At 42.9% G+C, this 20,991-nt stretch overlaps 2 long non-coding RNA genes across 10 annotated transcripts; one reads left to right on the top strand and one right to left on the bottom strand.

The window, feature by feature from the left end:
- On the bottom strand, positions 1 to 3,444 carry LOC136453815 (uncharacterized). Of its 9 annotated transcripts, XR_010759076.1 has the most exons (7): positions 2,829 to 3,444; positions 2,627 to 2,733; positions 1,618 to 2,027; positions 1,396 to 1,496; positions 1,246 to 1,317; positions 898 to 964; positions 1 to 507 (listed from the first exon to the last, which is right to left on the bottom strand). It is a non-coding gene; the product is annotated as an uncharacterized lncRNA (long non-coding RNA). The 9 variants fall into 9 exon arrangements; XR_010759073.1 differs by having other exon boundaries at positions 772 to 1,317; XR_010759075.1 differs by having other exon boundaries at positions 898 to 1,317.
- A 6,605-nt stretch (positions 3,445 to 10,049) lies between these two features.
- LOC136453814 (uncharacterized) lies at positions 10,050 to 13,616 on the top strand. The gene is made up of 4 exons (XR_010759069.1): positions 10,050 to 10,256; positions 10,361 to 10,626; positions 10,750 to 10,804; positions 13,161 to 13,616. It is a non-coding gene; the product is annotated as an uncharacterized lncRNA (long non-coding RNA).
- The last annotated feature ends 7,375 nt before the right edge of the window (positions 13,617 to 20,991 follow it).

Raw genomic sequence — 20,991 nt, 5'->3', positions numbered from 1 at the left:
TCACAATGTCAGGTACACAAATCTTTTCAATTTCATTTTACTACAATATTAGGAACTCATGAGCTTGCATTGTGGTTAAACAAGATACAAGATCTGAGAGCAAAGGATTGCAAAAACTATATATATGGGTTCACTGCTCAACTTGAGCTGAAGCAACCCTAAACCCTAAACCCTAACTTTGCATATGTGGACTGCTTTGACTTGTTTTTACCTAGGTACTAGTGAAAGAACAAATGCAGTATTTGAGCATGGCAACGCCTGCCTGCCTGCTGTGCCCAAAGCTGAGACTTTATCTGGTGCGCTTGCTAGCATCTGATGAGACTTTTGATATACGTACTACAGGCCTGTTCTGCTGCACTACTTCAACAGTACTTTTCAGCGAATGAACATAGTTAAGCATCAGCATAAGCCAAATTATCGAAGGTTTTGTAAGGATCCCCTCCAAGTCTGCCAAGAGCATAATTTGTTGCAAGCCAACTAGCCAAGCATAGACAACTTCATCAGATTCTGTAAAAAAGTTACCAGCAAGTCGTTTTGTCAATCAAAAGAAAAAAAAAACGTCTATTAAACCCCCAATGAAATATCTCGGAACTGGAAAGAACAACCAAATAGTGATGGTACTTGGGAGTTGGCACTACACTACATTACATATTTCAGCCAGTCATTTCACTTTCAAAAAAAAAGAAAAAGCCAGTCGTTTCCAAATTCATCGACACATAGTTATTGCAACAAAAACTTAGCAGCAGTTGCACTTTCTGTCTACATACGCACCTGAAATTAGGTAGGTTTTCCTCCAGTTCAGAGCGCTATTCGTTATTTAATTGAAACATTTAGTCCTCATTCAAAATGCAACCAGCCACTGACCATTAAAGCTAATGGCAAGGGGTGTGGCAGTACCTGAGATTACCTTGGCCCACGCTTCCTAAAACAGGAACATAGAGACCCAGAGTCCCAGAGAATGCACCTAAAGGTCAAAGTGTGGAAAACTGTTGTCACATTGTTCAATCTTGATCATTAAAATAGAAGAAGCGTATCAAAGTTTCTTTAGTCAGGTTGCCATGCTAACTGGTGCCACTTGTGTCACTACGTTGCCAGGACCACTGAGTTGAGCCCATATTAATATCTCCAAGTGTTCTAGCAAAATATTTAGAGCACAATTCGACAGAACAAAAGCCATATCCAAAACTAAGAGGCGTGCTATGCTACATGTAGCAAGAAGGGAAACTGAGTGAGAACACAAGTAACCTCTGTGCGAGCTCCAGAATTTGATTGAATGGAATTTAGAGTTCAGTTGTCCTTTCCAGAAATTAGACCCACCTGAAAAAAGAACAGAACTTATCAGGAAACTAAAAGACGTGAAACAGACAACAGGAATCCCTTAGTCAAATAGTGCACCTTATCATTGGCAACTTTTATCTCAAGTCGCCCATTACTTTGGTGTGGTGCGTTGCATTGCATTTCTAAGCAGATTTACATGCAGATGAATCATCATCAACCTGCATATGTTGTATGGCAAACATGAGTGATGTAAAGGATGCACAACTAAAGAGAAATAATGAGCATATAAAAGGTATCCTCAAATATAATGTCATCGATGAACTGATCAGTTTTTCTTACCAGCTCAGAGGCACTTGAAAGCTCAACTGGGTGCCTTTTTTCGTGGCTGAAGTTGGAGAGGGCTAATAGTCTCCCCTGATGTTTTGGTTATAATACCAGCCTGTAACAAGTCAACTATGTCCCAATCAGCATATATGGAGCAACCAATATCATACTTCCCTTGACATTCCATCATCTTTAAAATTCAGTGACAGAAAAATCTGGTGTATGTGATTTCAATCTTTTTGTTAGCATCCTCATATCCACCATTTGTGGCCTTGTGGAGCAGTAAGCAGATACATATTGAGAAAATAATTGTGGGGTATTAGCCCCATGCTCAGAAAAATAAACAACCATTATTGAAACCAGTGTAGCAGTGCTATTTTTCGCCAAGTTAAGATAGCCTGCACCCGTGTCAGATCCAGACACCCCTGCCAAATTCCGAAAATGGACATATCAAGAACTTGTGTACTATTATTAAGGCTTCATATCAAAAACTTGTGTACTACATAAGTCCAGGTTTTTATATTTCCATGTGTATGCCTCAAAAAGCCCTGTTCACCTCAAGCATATAGCTAGTTGCAGTACATAGGTACTACCATGGACACACATCAATCAGAGATTCCATATACATACACTTCCTATTTTCAGTCTAATAACAAATATATCCTATTTGGTTAAAAAAAACAAATATATCCTGTATTTTTTGTACATAGGAGTAGTGTCTTTCAGCTTGTAGGCAGGCAAGGCAACAAGCTGCTAAGCTCAGTGCAGCATCAGTTGATCGTTGATTTCTTAAGAAATAAAAACAATAAACACTCTTCATTGAAACCCAATTTTCACACTGGGGCACAAGGAAAAGGTACAGGCTACCAAATCTCTACTCCTAGATTTCAGATCGTAATGTACTGAACCAAGAATGTACAGATCATAATTGCTTGGTTAAGTTCTCCGGAAGTGGAACTAGTAGATCATAATTTTCACCTGGAACTGGAACTCTGGGAGTGAACTATTAGATCGTAATTTTCACCTGGAACTGAAAGTGGCTAAATTCACTTGATCTATTAGCTTCATCAGATCGCTGTAACTGAGCCAAGAATGCACAGATCGTAATTGCTTGGCTAAATTCAGACACAACTATGGACAAAACAACAAGAACCCAAGAATAAGCTCGATCAGTGTCGTCCTGAAATATGGAACATGAGAGATTGATTCTGCACATCCTCCATTACCTAGAAAAGGGGAGATGTCAATGTACTGGAGCAGACACAGCACTGCAGCAGGTCAGCGTTGACGGCCTCAGCTGACCGGGTGCCTCGGCAGCTGGAACAGGCGGACGCGCCCTTCTTCTTGTTGTTGTTCTCACACCCACGCGACCATCACCACTCAATCAGCGCAGAACGCCGCCAGGGCATGGAGATCAGGGGAGACAAGATCCTTACCTGATAGGAGAGGGCTGGTGCAGCGGAAGGCGGCGGCCACCGAGAACAGCAGGGTGGCGCGACCTGCAGAGGAGGGGGCGCGGCCTTGTAGCTGACTTGGAGGAAGGAAGGGCGCGGAGGAGGAGCGGGCGTGCGGGGTGTGTCTGCGAGCGCAGCGACGAGCGCCGGGGCGTAGAGCACCAGCATCCCGAGTCGGCTCGGCAGCAGGAGCGCGCCGGTGGCCCGCTGCTGCTGCTTCGTCCCCCGGCCTTGGCCCGCCGTTACTGACGCGCCAGAACTTGGAGTAGTCGAGGTTGTCGCCGCGGAACTCGGAGATGGCAGGAAGACCATCGCGACGGCGGCCGCAGCCGACGCCCCCGCCACGAACCACGACGGAAAGAGAGAGAGAAGTGCTTGCAACTATGTGGAAGGAGGCACGAGAACCGGTGGTGAGAGTTGCCAGAGAGAATTAACGTGGAAAATTGATTTTTAGTTCTAATTCTTTGTTTGTTTCGAAAAAGGAAATAAGAAGGGGGAATTGAAAAGAAAATTCATATCCTCTATTTGGTATGAGGGGTTTGAAGGTAAAATTAAAAGATAAATCATGATGGATGATGCGGATCTACTTTTTTTTGATTAAGAACACAACTACCACCCAATTCACACCCGCCCCTTAGGGGTGTGTTTGATAACTACATGGGAAGAGGCATAAAAATTAGTGGTGGAAGTTGACAGAGAAAATTAAGGTGGGAAAATGACTTTTAGTCCCAATCATTTGTTTGATTTGTGAAGGAAAATAAGAAAGGGAATTGAAGAGAAAATTCATATCCCCTGTCGGCTCGTTTGGTTGGGGGTAATAGAAAGCAGGGAATGGGAGTTTAGAGATAGGAGTTTACAAATCTCTTATTTGTTTTGTGAGAATGGGAGTTCTGGTGGGAAGGGGAATGATAGTTTAGAGAGCCAACTCCCACTAATCAATTCCCTAGGGGAGGGGTGGAAATTGGGTGGGAGCTGTGTTCTTAATCAAAGAAAAGTAGATCCATACCATCCATCATGATTCGCCTTTTAATTTCCCCCTCAAAACCCCCATACCAAACAGGGATATGAATTCCCTCTTCAATCCCCCTTCTTATTTTCCTTCACGAACCAAACAAGAGATTAGGACTAAAAGTTAATTTCCCACCTTAATTTCCTCTATCAACTACCAACACTAATTCATATGCCTCTTCCCGCGTAGTTGCCAAACACACCCTGTTTGGTATGGGGGTCTTGAGGGGAAAATTAAAAGACAAATTATGATGGACGGTGCGGATCTACTTTTGTTTGATTAAGAACATAACTCCCACCCAATTTCCACCCCTCCCTTAGGGAATTGATTAGTGAGAGTTGTCCCTCTAAACCCCCTTCCTCTTCCCACCAAAACTCTCATTTTCACAAAACAAACAAGAGATTTGTAAACTCCTATCTCTAAACCTCCATTATCTACTTCTCATTACCCCCAACCAAACAACACGTAGGGGATTGATTAGTGGGAGTTGGTTCTCTAAACTCCCCTTCCCCTTCCCACCAGAACTCCCATTGTCACAAAATAAACAACAGATTTATAAACTCCTATCGCTAAACTCCTATTCCCTGCTTCCCATTACCCCCAACCAAACGAGCCCTCAATGGATTTGAAAATAGCTTAGGGTTCTAATGCAAAATATGTTTTTTTAGTTTTTTTGTTATTTTTCAAAAATAATAAAATCAGTTTAAACTTTAAAATACTCCCTCCGTCGGTTCGAAATAACTATCACTTTTAGTTTTTGTCCTGTAAGTTTGACTGATTTGCAGAAAATACGTGCAATATTTGTATCTCTAAATAAATTTATTATGAAAATAAATTCAACGATCTATAAATAATATTAATTTTGTACCATAAATATTAATATTATATATATATATATAGTCAAAGTTGTTTCTGGGAAAAGTGAAAACAATAGTTATTTAGGGATGGAGTGAGTACATAATAATAAATTATACAAGTACTTAAAAAGGTGAAACCAATTTTATTAGATTTCTTAAAGTAGACACGATATAGGTGATAAAGATTGAAATAAAGTTTATATCTTTTATTTAATTAGATTTGTAGATTTCTTAATATATTGGTCTAAGTTCGCGTCCCTATAGGCGAGGACAAAAATTCATGGTTTAAGTGATATTCGCACGGTCATATATCTAGCAAACAAAAATACAGACGGAGGCAGATCAGAGCGGAGGAACTGAGAGCATTTTGTTTTGCCTATGTCCTAGAATAATGTATCTATCTCGCATTTTGATGAGTCAAACAATTTAATCTTTGACCAAATATATATTAAAAATATTAAAATTTGTTATACCATATAAGCATCATTAGATTAAGGGGTATGTCATGTTTGCGGAATTGTATCTGGTTGCCTGGAAAAGTGCAGCAGAGCAATCCCAAACATGCTCTAATTACACAATTTTTTTTTCATAATAAACATATTTGGAGATACAAATGTTGATATTATTTTCTATAAATCTAGTCAAATTTAAGATTGATTGACTTCTCGAAATAGGAGATACGGTGTCGACAAAACATGGTCGACAGTCTATCGAGGGGTATGTCCATAGTAGTAGATGAATCAGTGGAGGTGCGCATGAATAGAACTAGATGGTGACACAGAACACAGAGATAGTGATTTAGATAGATTCAGATCGTCAGTTTAACATAATAACCTACGTCCTATGTCTTTGATGGATTGTATTATGAGATGAGATCTTGAAAGGATCTAAACAACGCCTAAAGGAGGATGAATAGGCATATCTAAAAATTTCTACGTAATTTCAAAGTCAAATGTCACTAACAGTCGGAAGTCCCGATACTTTGGGCCAGAACTTCCGGTAGCCAGAAGTTCCGACGCAAACAACCGGAAGTTCTGGCACCTACGAGAATTTCACTACAAGTGCTAAAATAAACTTTGAGTGAAAGATATGTTACAACCCCACTCCCTAGTGGTAAAATTAAGTGTTGGGGTTGTTCCTTTGACGCCAAAAGGTCACCACTTCGTAGATCGAGTCCAAACCCTAAGAGAAGAGGTGAGGAGGAATACAAACCAACATGAACAAATAGGATAGCACAAATCATAACAACAACAAGCATGCGGAACACAAGAATTTATTCTGAGGTTCGGCAACCCACAAAGGAGCTCCTATATCCTCGTTGTTGAGGTGACCACAAATGTTAGAGTCCCTTCCACCTCCTTGCCTCTCTCAAAGCAACCACAAAGGTTACTTGAGCGTTTCACTAAGAAATCGAGGGTAATACAAACTTCCCAAAGCTTTTCCATAAGATGGAAGCTCTTGGGCGACGCCTAGTCGGCTAGGGTTCCAAGAACCCAAGAGTAATAGATGCAAATCCAACCGGCTTGATGAAGAAATCAAGTGCTCAAGCTTGCCAAAGTGATTCTCTCACTCAATCCACTCTCCTTTCACTCAAAACTCTAGGGGATCGAAGATTAGAGCAAAGGGAAGAGGAGAGGGGCGCCTTGAATGCATGGGAGCCATTTTGGACAAAGGTTGGTGAACAATGAATGAGTGATGCCCCGTTAGAAGAGAGGAGAGAGCTATTTATAGTCATAGGCAAATCCATCTGTTTAGATCTAAGTCAGAAGTTTAGACATAGATCACTGGAACTTCCGCCACTACGCAAAATACTATTCACGTAGATAGTCCACTGGGCTTGCTCGCATATCGTCGAAACTCCCGGTGGTCGCTGGGACTTTCAGCAGCAGGGACTTTTGGCTTTCGTCGGGACTCTCGACAGACATGGCGAGCTAGGCGACGAAGTCCCAAAGCGTTGGGACTTCCGGCACCCAGAACTCCCGACTTCCGTCAGGACTTTCGACGGGCGAAGGTGCGTAGGCGGCCTATGGCTAAGTCAGCAAGCGCCGGAACTTTTGACACCAAACGTCGGGACTTTCGACTATCAAAAGTCAACAAACTATGTCTAAGTGTTCGTGAGGTGATTTTGTGTCTCTTTTGATTTTATTTTTATGCTTGAGCACTCTATCTTCCTCAAACCATCTAAACTTACACCCCTCTTTATAGTACGACATACCTAAACCCAAAACAAAACACAAAAGATTTGGAGAGCGCTTTGGGTTCATCCGTCTTTTGCACTTGAAGAATTGAGGGATAACATTTCATTTTAGATAAACTCTTTTAAAGCTTTCAAAGGACTAAAGCTGTAATATATCTCATTAAGATCTTATTAGTCCCTAATTTGGATGTCATCAATACACCAAAGCCCACATAGGGGTCGGGTTACAGATCGATTGAATCTATCCTGATCGGTTTACATGATATTTGTTTACAAGGAATACGATATCTAGCATATCCTATCGGATCTTCCTTCGTCATCAAGGATGCTTCACGCAATCTTACGGCGCACGTCGACCTATGTTGTGCCCCGTGCGACTTGATCTTGTGGGCTGGGCCTCCCCTGATGGCTCGGCCCATGTACAACACTATGGGTATCGGGTGTTATACCTCCACAACTAGTCCCTGAGCGCCTTGTATCCACTGAGCAATGCCGAGCTTGTCTGATCAGTTCAACTTGTCACCGATCATCAGGAGCAGGCGTCCGACTAGTTTAACTGGGAGCTGAGCTGTTGAATCAAGTATCTGACCAGTTTAACTAGGTGCCGAGCGGTTAGAACGTGCGTCCGACCAGTTTAACTGGGAGTCAAAGCTCGGACTCACTCGTACGTGAGGTTTGCTAGAAGGATGTAAGGAGCTCAAGTAAAAAAATTTGAAGCCTTCGCCTTAGGCGAAGTGTGCCCACTTATGTTCCGGGCAACGAAGTTGGACGCTTAGCGTCTCTGTCTTAGTCACTGCGGAGGAACTTAGTCCCTCGCATGCAACAGTAGATGCTTAGCGTACATACCTTAGGCAAAAGGTGGCTCTTAGAGCCAAAATAGAGAGCTTACGACTTAGTCCCAGAAATAAGCACTTCACCGCTAGGTGAAGTATGCACACTTAGTCCCCGAGCCTGACAATAGGTGAAGCATTCACGTGATGCCAGGGTCAAAATTTATAATTTTAGCATGCCAAACCAGTCCCCAGCTTAGCTAAAAACCAGTCCCTAGTTTAGCTGAGAAGAAATTGACATGATATTTGTTTATAAGGAATACGATATTTGGTTACAAACCGGTTGAATCTATCCTGATCGGTTTACATGATATTTGTTTACAAGGAATACGATATCTAGCATATCCGATCGGATCTTCCTTTGTCATCAAGGATGTTTCACGCAATCTTGCGGCGCACACCGACCTGTGTCATGCCTCACGCGATTTGATCTTGTGGGCTGAGCCTCTCCTGATGGCTCGACCCATGTACAATCCTATGGGTATCGGACGTTATACCCCCACGAGACTTATTTTGGGACGGGAAATACGTAGTAGTATAGCAAAGAAGAGAAGTCCCCATTCCTTTTGAGAAAAAGTAGGGAGAAGGGTTTGGTCCAATTGTCTAGCCTACAGTGTGCCGGTGTCGGCTAGAGCATGTGTTGCTTGTCGGTTAAGGGGAGCCTAGCTCGAATAGAATCAGACTCATGGAGAGGCTACAGGGATGCAAGTTGTCTTTGTTTAGTTCACTGAATCCAGAATGTCGTGCTGAACAAAGCGCTTGCAGCTCGTTCGCTGGGCTGGGGCTAGCTGGGCTGGCTGGCCAGCCCCCTCCCATGAGCACTGTAGCAGCGAACCAGCCAGCAGTACCACTCTCTCACGTAAACGAACCAGCAACGATACGAATCAGCCAACCGAACAAGCCGTTGATTGGTTACCTGTATGGGATATATTACACTGAATTGAATTGGAACAAAAAAAAGCAAATACCAAGGCCATGTTTAGTAAGATAAGACTTTTCTCCAGCTCTGTCTTCTCTAAAGGAGCTCTACCAAATGATTTAGGAGTCATTTAGGGCGTGATTGGTAGCCCTGATGGAGCTGTCCGAAGCGTCATCTGGCACCATGTCATGCACTATCTCTGTGTTTGGTTTCCTGTGCCGAACGAAATCGATGCACCAGACCGTGCATTTGAGGCCCCTGGTGCAGGCTCGCAGCGTACGCAGAAATCGGGCTTCCCATGCGAGCCGGGATGGTGTGGTGCGACGCATGGCCTAGGACCCATATGTCATACACTCAAAACTCACATCCATGCATGCAACCAAACAAAGATGTCATCTCATACTGGATCAACAACAAAGACAACCAAACACGACTGAGTGCAGGGTTTAAGCATGCATCTCACCATTCTAGACCGACTCTCCATCCCGGCCCCCCTCGCTAAAGCAACCAATCACGCCCTTAAAGCCCATTTTCAAAAAAAAAATGGAGAAGCCAGAGCTGTTTTGAAAAAACCCAAACCTTATAAACGGCTCCGTCTCATAGTGAAAGCCCTTAAGGCGGAGCCCTCTCAAACAAGACGTAGACACTCACTGCACTAACATATATTGGGGAGACATGCAACTAGGCCCCAGCATTTTTAATTGAAAACCGAAAACCGATCCAAAATAACCAAAACCGAAAAAATTGGTTTCTTATTTGGTTCCTGAGAAACTGAAATTATTGAGGTAATTTTGGTTCCTACTTTTAGATTATCGAATTAACCAAAAGAATCAAAGTACATGAATTGTAATTCACTTGTATTTTGTAATAGTATGTCGATTTATTTGTGATGTCTCACATTGAAATGCTGCTGTGTTATTATATTGCTACTATTGTTCTCTTATCAATAATTATTGTCTAAAATAGAGGTATTGTTGTCTTATATTTGCTTTAAAACCTTTTTCTTTTGTTGTATTAACCTCTGCTGAATAGTTTGGTTAGAATCGGACTCGAACGGAAAAACAAAAAATATTTTTTCTCTCGAACCGGTCGGTTTCTGTTCTCTGAATTTCATCGGTTTATTTATTTTACGAATATATAACAGAGAAACCGAACCGAGCCCATCCTGGAGGCAACCAAACTGGCTACGAAACGACGGCCAAGGGGGCCTGATAATAATAATATATACTCACCAACCGGTAACCGATGGCTCCTATGAGTCCTCTCCTTCCCTCGTCTTATCCTTTCCCCATCTCACACGGATCCTTGCCGCGGCCATCGAGCTGATCCGTTCGTGCATGGATCGTTGCGCCGCCGTCGCCGATGTCTTCACGTCGGCTGATGCGTTTGTGAGTCCCAATTCCCCGCCCCCCTGCCCCTTTTTGTTCACTCATTCTCTGATGCAAAAGTTTTATTTTTTTTCAGCAGAATCTTAATTTTTTACCTCTACCAGATAACTGAGTCCCTTAGATGACTTGCTGGGAGTCCGCAGATCGCCAAACGAACAGGTCCGCCTCCCTCCGGCCTTGAGCTGAACTGGCGGCGGGCACCATAGATTTGGATCTGAAATTTTACATAAGTTTAAGCTTTGTGTTGTGCCGCCGGTGGAAGAGATGGACTGGAGGCAGTCAGTATACTCTCGGATGTGTTGTTGCGCCGTCGCTAGCAGCCTAGGCGAGTCTTCCTGATTAGCGAGTTCTGGCGCCCTAGCTCAAAAAGGTGCCACCTTGATGCCATCTTGATGCAGAAATCCTCTCTGGTCCTGTGAAATTTGCGATCTATTCCGTATTACTCTTACAGTTCTTCACGTTGTGTTCTAACAATAGATCTATTGACCTTTAGATGAGCTGATCGTGTCTGGAGATTCAAGACGTCTTACATACAAGATCGTTATAAGGTACTTATAAAACCGTCTTCTTGTTTTTTAGATTATTTTGGGGTGCTGGTAGAAGGTAAATTAATCCCTGCCCCTGATGGATGTTATTGATCCATAATTTCATATATATTTATGTTAGATATTATTGTTTGGGCCAATTGCATTTTTTCCCATCTGTTTGTTTAAATTCTGCACATTTGCCACCAGAAAAAGTCTTGCTACAAATTTACCATTAGAATAGCAGTTGATGGATGTCATACTTGCCATTGGACTAAGGGCAACCTCAGCAATATGAGCTACTTACTAGCTTAGCACATAGCTCATAACATGAATAGCCCCACATGACATCCTCATATAATCTTGAAATGTGTGCATGAGATTAGCTCTAAGAGCTAGCTTTTCTCTCTCTCTTCTATTAAAATATGAAATAATATGCTTTGAGCTAGCCCATAAGTTACCAGGAAGTTACCATTGGAGCTGCCCCTAACAGTGTGCAAATAAATGCCGCTCTTTCTTCACCTCATTGATGGATTGACCTATCATACTTGACATTGGACTAACAGTGTCCACCAAGCTCCCCTTCCAACCACATGTAGATTCCCTCGTAGAGCTTGCCCGCAGCTCTTCCATCAAGCCCAAGTGTCTGCTGCCACATCTCCTCCCTCCTGCCAGAGCTAACCAGCCATTTGTCACAACTACTCTGGCAGCATCGTGCCGCCATCGCTAGCAGCCTCCTATTGAGTATTGACCCTGCAGCAAACCATGGGCTCAAGTCTTACTCCCCTGTGCTCCAACCACCACATTTTGTCGCCCCTACCCTGCCACTATGCATTCTCTTCTGTTGCTCTGGGCTTGTCCTGCCTGGATCCGGTGGCGAGTTGCTGTTAAGAGGGAGGGAGATACACTGACAGGCTGTTAAGAGGGAGGGGGAGACACTGTCAGGTTTGCCCATGCGCTATTCCTGATGCAGGCTCTGGCATACCACAGTTGAGCAGCCATGGCATGTGGGGCTCATGGGGCAAGGGACTGGCTGGTGGCCACAGCAGATGGAGGCTAGTGGGCAAGGATTATGTCATAGGTGAGATAATCCATAGGAATGGGCCGAATGTGGAAGAACCCAAGGAGATTAGAAGGGGGTTACTGTTATTTTGGATCTTTCCCTGTACGTATCCAATTTTATTACTGTCTGATATCTTTTTGCACCCAGCTTATGGTATTAGTTAACGGAAATGAAAAGTAGTTGCAAGTTTCCTGTTTTGGCATTTTTATGGAAAATTCCAGATTGAGGTCTAAATATTGGTAAATATGCAATTTTCCCTGTGTAAAAAAAACATAACTAAACACACGGTTAGGCGTGATTAAGTGGCAGTATGACCCCAGCACGTTGTTTAGGCCCTGTGCGGTCCAGCGCTTGCTGGACGGTGTGGAAACAGCAGCGAGGCACCTGCGCAAGTAGGGTGTGGGCAGGCAGGAACAAGGGCGTGCACGGAAGCACGGAAAAAAAACTAAAAGCAGGGTGCAGGAGAGAGCGTGGGAGCACAGTTGGGATTTTGGGACACAGGAGCATGAAAAATTGCAGGTAGTTAAGGATAATGGGTGGGTGGCTAGGTTACTCCTCACACCGCCACATACCCCTCCCACACAGCCACACAAGCCACCCCCACCCCCTCCCCCTTCCCCCTGATGTGTTGTGAATAACTGAATTTGACATTTTTCTTCTAATTCTCTAATCTGTAATGCTCTGGGCCTGCTGAACTTGCAATGCTCTGAAGTGTTGTGGATTTGAAATTTTTCTTCTAATTCTCTATTTAAAGTCATGCTGCAGTCCTGGTTATTTTTAGAACTTATTCAGGCATGTTCAAGCCTTACAAAAAAAGTACTATAATATTCTCACTGTTAGTGACATTTTTAGGGGGTGTTTGGTTCCATGGACTAAATTTTAGTCCATGTCACATCGGACGTTTGGATACTATTTAAGAGAACTAAATATGAGTTAATTATAAAACTAATTACATAGATGGAGACTAATTTACGAGACGAATTTATTAAGCCTAATTAATCCGCCATTAGCACATATTTACTGTAGCACCACATTATCAAATCATGGGCTAATTAGGTTTAAAAAATTCGTCTCGTAAATTAGCCACAATCTGTGCAATTAGTTATTTTTTTCGTCTATATTTAATACTTCATGCATATGTCCAAACATCCGATGGGACAGGGACTAAAATTTTCCTGTAGGAACCAAACACCCCCTTAGTCACTACATCCAACCCAGCTAGCAAACTACATATTCCTTTCATGTTGTATGCAGAATGAAAAAGAAATACCTATTTCAGTTGCCTACTGAATTCCCATTACTTATTCTTTATTACAGATACAGATTCGCGCAGATTGCCTTCGAGAAGGGGAATCTTCAGCGGCCTCGATCAGAGCTCTTCAGCGGCCTCGATCAGGGCGTCAGGTACCGATCGATCAGAGCGTACACATGAAGACCGGTGGATCAGAAAGGGGTCAAAAAGAAGGGAAAGGCGGGATCCGCGCAGATTGCCTTCGAGAAGGGGAATCTCCCGTGTCCCCTCGATCAGAGCTTTAGCGGCCTCGATCAGGGCGTCAGGTACCGATCGATCAGAGCGTACGCTGCTACAACGAAAGCTCGTCTTCTGTTTAGGGTTGAAGACCGGTGCCGAGCTTTATATGGCAGAGTTCGCCGGTGACGGCGGTTTGGATGCCTGTATATTTATTTTAATTCATGTGTATTGGAGTGGACTAATGTAAAATTTAAACTAATTTTTGTACTACCCCGTCTCAATACATATGGATTGAGGTGAAATACATGGACATGCAAACAAACCCTAACGTCAACTTTACCCGATAAAGCAATCAGAAAGTATTATTGCTAGCACCCGTTTGGTAGAGATCTAGATTCTTTGTAGAAACATTTTAGATTCAGATTCTCTCTAGAAACGTTTCGGCGAATCAGAATCACTTAGACCCTATGGCTGCAGAATGAGAATCACCGCGAAACCACATTTCTAGTGATTCTCATTCGTAGGCATAAAAATGAGAATCACTTGGAACTGTTCCTGCTAGAAACGTTTCACCTATATGCTGTTTCTCAGAAGAATCGGAACCGATTCTCACACCCTAATTTTACTTACTAGTACTGTACTATTTTTTTTGGAGCGAATAAAATTCCATTACTGACGCGTTGCACAATCAACAACCACAACCAACTGAATACGGTCAGGGATTGGGTCCACTATGGGATTCTCATCCCCCCCCCCCCCCCCCCCCCCCCCCCCCCCCCCCACACACACACACACACCCCCCACACACACACACACACACCAACGTAGCTAATGCATGTGCTGCTCTATCACAGGATCTAGTGACAACGCAAATTTGAAAAGAGTCAAAATTCAAACGGGCTATTTCCTTAATCTCCTTGATCAATTTTCCCGCCGAGGACAGACTCCACGCCTTGATTCCACTGCTTGTTTAACCAGAAGAGCATCCGTTTCCACCATCGTCCTAGGAATTCCGAAGTCGATGGCTGCCTGGACCCCTTTTAAGCACGCCACAACCTCTGCATGGAAGGGATCCAGCTGGTGGAACATTCGACCTCTTCCCGTGCTGATCACATCACCGTCACTGTCATTGATAATATAGCCCCAACCACCATCGCCCGTCTCTTTACGGAATGAAGCGTCACAGTTGACCTTCAGGGTCCGGTTTGCGCCAAGCTTTCACTTCCGGAACCCCGCTTCTAACTTCCTTCTTCATTAACTTCATTACCTCCCTCACATAGCATTCCACTAATCTAGAGACAAGAGATATCGGTCTCCTCTTTCCCTCTTCTCCGATGCCATTCCGCTCGGACCACCACGCCCACATTCCAACTGCCATTTTGCATTGGATTTCCTTATTCAGTCCTAGGATATGCCAAACAGCCTCGTCTGTGGAACCGATTCCTGCCAACCGCTCTCTTTGTTCCTCCACGCCTAGCTCAGCCCAGAAATGTTTGGCCACAGAGTATTTGAAGTAGAGGTGACCCTCGTCCTCAACATCTTTGTTGCACACTATGCATGAGCTCTCAACATCCATGCCTCTGAAAGCTAAATTAGCTCTCAAGGGATGGCTATTACGCGTCACTCTCCATAGGAAGTGCTTGATGTTGTTGGGAATCTCCATTTTCCAAAGAGAGCTCCACAAGTCATCGTATTGATTTGCCCATCCTGAACTTGAGGTGCCCCCATTTCGACGTTGCTTATTCACAAACCCCCTACGATAGACCTTATAGGCACTTCTGACAAAAACAATCCCCGTTGATCGTAGTGCATGCCAGCGAGTTTTCCCATGTCGAGGTGAGGGGGATGGACAGGATCACCCCGCGCATCTTCTTCCTAGAACGTGATCGAACCAACTAGAAGTCTTAGTCCCTAGTAATTAATTGGATCAATAAGTTCTGACACTTGGCGCAAAATGTTGCTGCCTTTGGGGGTAATCGGCCGGTGAGTATGGTCTTTCGGTAGCCAAGGGTCCTTCCAAATATCTATCCCATCTCCGTCCCCGATTTGCCAGATTAGCCCCTCTTTCAAAGTATGAATACCCTTTAGAATGCTTCTCCAGGTATACGAAATTCCTTCCCTTGGACGGGCTACAAGACAACTTGAATTTGGGAAGTACTTTGCTTTCAGAACTCTAGCGCACAAAGAGTCTGGGTTCTGTACAATGTGCCACCCTTGTTTAGCTAGCATAGCTAAGTTGAAAGCGTGAATGTCTCGGAAGCCCAGCAACCTTTCCTTCTTTGGCAACATCATTTTTTTTCCAACTGAGCCAATGGATCTTCAGCATGTTTGTTTGGCTGTGGCTTGTCGTAAACGATCGTAAATTTCCAGCCGAAACAGTATTTTTCTCTTACACAAACCAGCCAGCAGTACTTCTTCACGAACCAACAACGATACGAACCAGCCAACCGAACAAGCTGCTTGTGTTTTCCTTCTAGTTGATTCCACCAGAATCTGCAGACATACTACTAATTTGATCACACGCGCGTTTTTGTTATTTCAAAACACCCCATACCAAAGGTGGGAATTGCTTGTGCAACCGCCTTAATATTGATCTCTAAGCCAGCCCGTGAAATCATTTTCTACCTCCATCCCTGGATGCGCTACCAAATTCGTTCTTTTACATAAGCAAAGGCTCCTCCTTTAGATCTTCCCACATGTGCTGGCAGGCCAAGATATTTTTCATTCATGGTTTCCTTGCCAATCTGAAGTTCTTGTTTCAACTCTTCACGATTATATTCATTTGCATTATGAATGAATAACACCACCGATTTATCCTTGTTTTTGACCTATCCCGAACAATGCTCATATAAATCCAAAATACTATGTAATAGCATAGCGTCCTCCCTCCTTGCACGAATGAGAAAAAGAGAATAATGGGTAAACACTAAATGAGATACGCTAGGAGCACCCTGATAGATCTTAACACCGACAATGTGGCCTGCACCTTCAGATCGGTTGAGCAGTGCCAAAAAGCCCTCCGCACAAGCTTATGGAAGGAGACTATTCTAGTTAGCAATTCGAGCCTAGCAGTGCCAAGTTAGTAAGAGCTCACCTAAACAATTCTAGTTAGCAAAGTCATATAAATCTATGCAACTAGTCAACTAGGCACATCGAGAGCTCCTACACATGCTAGTAAGCAAAGCGCACAAGGTACCAGCACAACAAGCATACTAGCACTACTCACTAGTTACACTACACAAGCACAACTAGAGAAGTAAACTACTTAGCTACACAAGCTAATTAGCGCAAGAGAGCAACTGATTTACTACACAAGTAAACTAGCCACACAAAATAGAAACAACACAAGCACAATATATGAACAAGTAAATACAAGCTTGTGTTAGGAAATTGCAAACTAACAGAAAGATGATGGCATAATGATTTTTATCCTGAGGTTCAGTAATTTGCCAACCACTTGATCCACGTTGAGGTAAGCCCAAGGTTATCGCCGATCCTCTTGCTAGTGGTGGCCTGCAAACCCACTCTCTCCACCAAAGGTAGTGCTCACACAATAGATCTAGCACTTCGATCCGGCTGGACCTCTTGACGCTCTTCGCACCTCGTTTCTACAAGAGTTGCTCTCCACGATCTCCCGCTGGACGGGCACAACACCCGTCACAATGCCTCCTCCAGAGCCATGCACAAGCTTCACACGACCTCGACCTCCAAGCCATCCAGAAGGTGGCAACATCTAAGAGTAACAAACACACATGCTTGCTACACGATCACCTAGTGTCACGCGAAGTAATCTCTCGATGCACCGTCGAATTGCTCTCACACGCAATCGGATGTGATCTCTCGTGATCTCTATAAAGCGTATGTGACACAAAAGTATTTTTAAAAACAGGAGTCCACCCTACGTGTGCTATTAAAAAAGAGAAGTCCACCCATTAGTCACAACTATGGAAAAAATCCTTATTTTTCACAACATATATGAGGAAAAGTTTCGTAAAGTTCTACGTGGCACTCTTTTTTTTTTCAACCGTGTCATGCTGTCGTACCACATTTTTCGTCAAGACTCAAGAGAGACATTTACGTGGCACAATAATAGTCACCGGTATCCAGCCTAGAAACTGCCTGCCCTGAGGCCGACATCCATGCCGTCATTAACCATCAAGTGGTCTTTCAAAAAGAAGAAAAAAACCCATCTAGTCCTATATCCCAAAGAACCCGAGAGTGCAAGTCAACAGGAAACTTTCTTCCAAGACGTGTGGTCAGCTCAACACGTGACAGCTGAAGTTTGATATCTTCTCGCCCTTCTGGTATCTCGTGTGCGTGGCTGGATGCCTGGATCCTAGATATTGCAACGGTAGAAGACAACATAACAACAACAACAAACGGTCAACAAGCCATATCGATTTGGGTTGGTGCCAGAAACGAACATATGGCTGGCTGAATTTGGTGGGCGCCAATCTATTCTTCAGATATGTTGCCGACTTTAGCCGCGTAGGCGCGTGCACACTGACGGAAGAGCCGGATATATTGGATCATAATACTACTTCCATCGAAAAATAAAGTTTGAGTTTAACTAGATTTATAGAATTTTTTTTGACCGGTGGTTTATAGAAAATAAATATTAGCAACATTTATATCCAAATAATTTTATTATGAAACTATATTAAGCTATTTATCTAATAATAACAATATAAATATTAATATTTTCTTATATATATTTAATTAAAGTTAAAAAAATATTTGATTTCTCAAAAAATGAGAATGGCATTCTTTACGGGACATAGAGTACAAGCATAACTAGACGATGCGCATGGAAAGAATGGTTCTTTCTAATGAGCTTCGGTCAAAGACTAAGCTATGTCCTCAGACATATTTCGGTTTCAGTATTTGAAATTTTCCAACCACCGTCAAAACTATTGAGAAATTCATGAAACTTTGTCATTTTCTTTTGAGATTTCAACAAAAGATTTGACTTTAAAAAAAAATTAGATCTAAACAAAATATTAGCATGATTTAGAACTAAATGTCTATTGGGTAGAAAAATATGTAACATAAACAATAGAAAAATGAGTTTAGAGTTATATATTTACAATATAAAATAAGTGTTAGTGTAATACAAAATTTCAGAATTTTCTTTCAGACACACCTGAAATTATGAAATTTGTGAAATTTTAAACCTTGAGGGTGCTTTCCCCTCTAACCATGACGCTAGCTGCCCAAGGGTTGTGGACTTGTGGCGAGTTACAACATTGGTCCTTTTTTCTAGGTTATATAAAAGTTGCATAACAAATCTCTTCCCTATAGTGCTGGTTATAACACAAAAGTCCATCTTAACCCGTTTTATACAAAACATTTGACACAAATACATGAACTTGTCTAAGTTGTAGCTGTTATAGCATTTTTCTGTCATGTCTCTCTCTCTCTCTCTCTCTCTCTCTCTCTCTCTCTCATCGCAGATAAGTGACCCAATACTTTTGCTCATAAGATATTTATATAACATATTTGATACAAAGTTATTGTTCAAACTTCAAATATCTAAAGTAAGCACATAAAAAATACTTCCTACTTTTGAAATTGTAATTGGTTTAGCTTTGTAATGAGACAAACTTGTTAAACTATGATCCAATTTATAGAATAATATTAATATCTATAATATAAAAAACGCACTATCAAAATATATTTCATGGTGTATTTAATGAATTTAGCTTGATGTGGTAGATCTTTGTGTATCTTTTTCATTAACTAGGTCAAAATTTGAGAAGTTTGACATATATAGGATAAAACTAAAACGGTTTACATTTTAAATAGAAAGAGTAATTTGTAACTATAGTTTTAAATTGACCACAATTAACATGAAGAATTAACGAAACGACGGCTGACAAGAAGACGACCGAGGAAAGTCAACTGAAAAGAGTGGAATAGGAAAAAAGAAACGGAAAACTTTAGATATATAGTACTGTACGTACATCTTTACCAAGACACGACTAGCCGGAGCCGAAATGGACGGTGTCGTCCCGTCGAGTCCATACTCCATATCTTCTTACGAACGAAAATTGACCGGCTTTCCCAGAGGACCTAGCTAGCTCAGAACTGACCATGCACAGCACAGTGTTTTCCTTTTATTTGCACACGTTTCGTGTTTGTGGCACGGAAATAAAGTTGGTTATGGCCAATCAGGCCATGCTTCAGATATGCAGTATGAGCGTGATTGGTATGAGCGTGATTGGTAGGCCGAACCGAGCCGTTTTCGTGCTGTTTAGTTGTCTGACCTCATTCGTGCGACGTGTTTGGTTGCTCTCCTCATACCTTTCGTCTGTATCCTTTTATTTATCTGCCCTCCTCCATCCTGCATGACTTTGTCTTCTCAATTTTCACTTCCCTCTCCATACAGGATGACTTGATTCAGGCATGGCGCAGGGACCCATGTGTCATACACTCAAAACTCACATCCACGCATGCAACCAAACAAGATGTCATCTTATACTGGACCAACAACAAAGACAACCAAATACGATTGAGTGTACGATTTAAGCATATATCTCACCATTTTAGACCAGCTCTCCATCACGGCTCCCCTCACCAAAACAACCTATCACGCCCTATGGTCACGTGAACGGCGCTTGCCTAAATGAAATGAACGTGGCCTTTGGGTGGATAGTGCGTTTGCTGCGTCCCTTTTATCAGTTGTCACTGAAAGTGGAAGAGACACGGACCCAGCAGAATCACAATCGCCCACACGGCAAACCAGACGGTTACGGGGTCCAACTTCCAAGATGCACTCTCGGCGGTCTGGAAGGATGCTGTGGCACCAAGCAAGATAACGGTGGTCAAAGGACGGTCTGGGCACCAAGAGATAACGGTGGTCGAAACGACAAAGCTTCAAAGGATCGTCAGCTTTTGAGAGGACGCAATCGTCGAATCCAGCTTCCAGAAACTAGCAGGGCGGAGCAGGGCCATTTTGATTCTGTCAGTGGATTTTTAAAACCCAAATCTAAATTGTTGTAGACGACCTATGAGAAAACAAGTAGATTATCCTCCGTTTAGAACGCATAGTTTTTTTTTTTTTTGAAAATCAGCTCAATATCATATAAGAACATCCTAGGATTCATTGACGTTCCGACTCCGTTCGCTTGAGCTTATAAGCCAGAATCAACCCTACTTTTTAAATTATAAAACATTATTTTTCTCTCATAACAAATCAGCTTTATAAATCAGTCGTACTGCCGAACAGAGCCACTATATGGAAAGAAAAAAAAGAAGCAAGCTGTAAAAAATAAATGACTGCGAGTAGAAGCAGGAGTTCGTACGTTCAGACGACGGACCGTTGATCCGTGAGGCATACAGTTTGACTGGGCCCGCCGGGCGGGCATCTGAAAGTTTTGACCCCACTGCAGTCTGCAGCGTTGGCGTTGCTCCTCTACCGACCTGCCTGCCATGCAATCGCATACCGGCCACCGCCCACCACCACCAGAAATGTCTCCGCGCCGGCCTTCGTCCACTCGATCTCCAGCTGCTTCTCTTGTTTTCGTTTCTTTTTCTCGAGGTCAAAACTCAAAAACCAAAACCATATCGGGCCGAGGTCAGGGTTGACCTCCCATAAGTCCCTCCCATCCCCGTACCTATAAATACGCGCGCAGTCCGTGCACCGCCAAGGTCAGCCCGTGCCGGTGCCACTGCCAT

The sequence above is a fragment of the Miscanthus floridulus genome, chromosome 5, assembly GCF_019320115.1.
Source record: "Miscanthus floridulus cultivar M001 chromosome 5, ASM1932011v1, whole genome shotgun sequence".
Classification (NCBI taxonomy): Eukaryota; Viridiplantae; Streptophyta; class Magnoliopsida; order Poales; family Poaceae; genus Miscanthus; species Miscanthus floridulus.
This window is presented reverse-complemented; position numbering and strand designations above follow the sequence as displayed.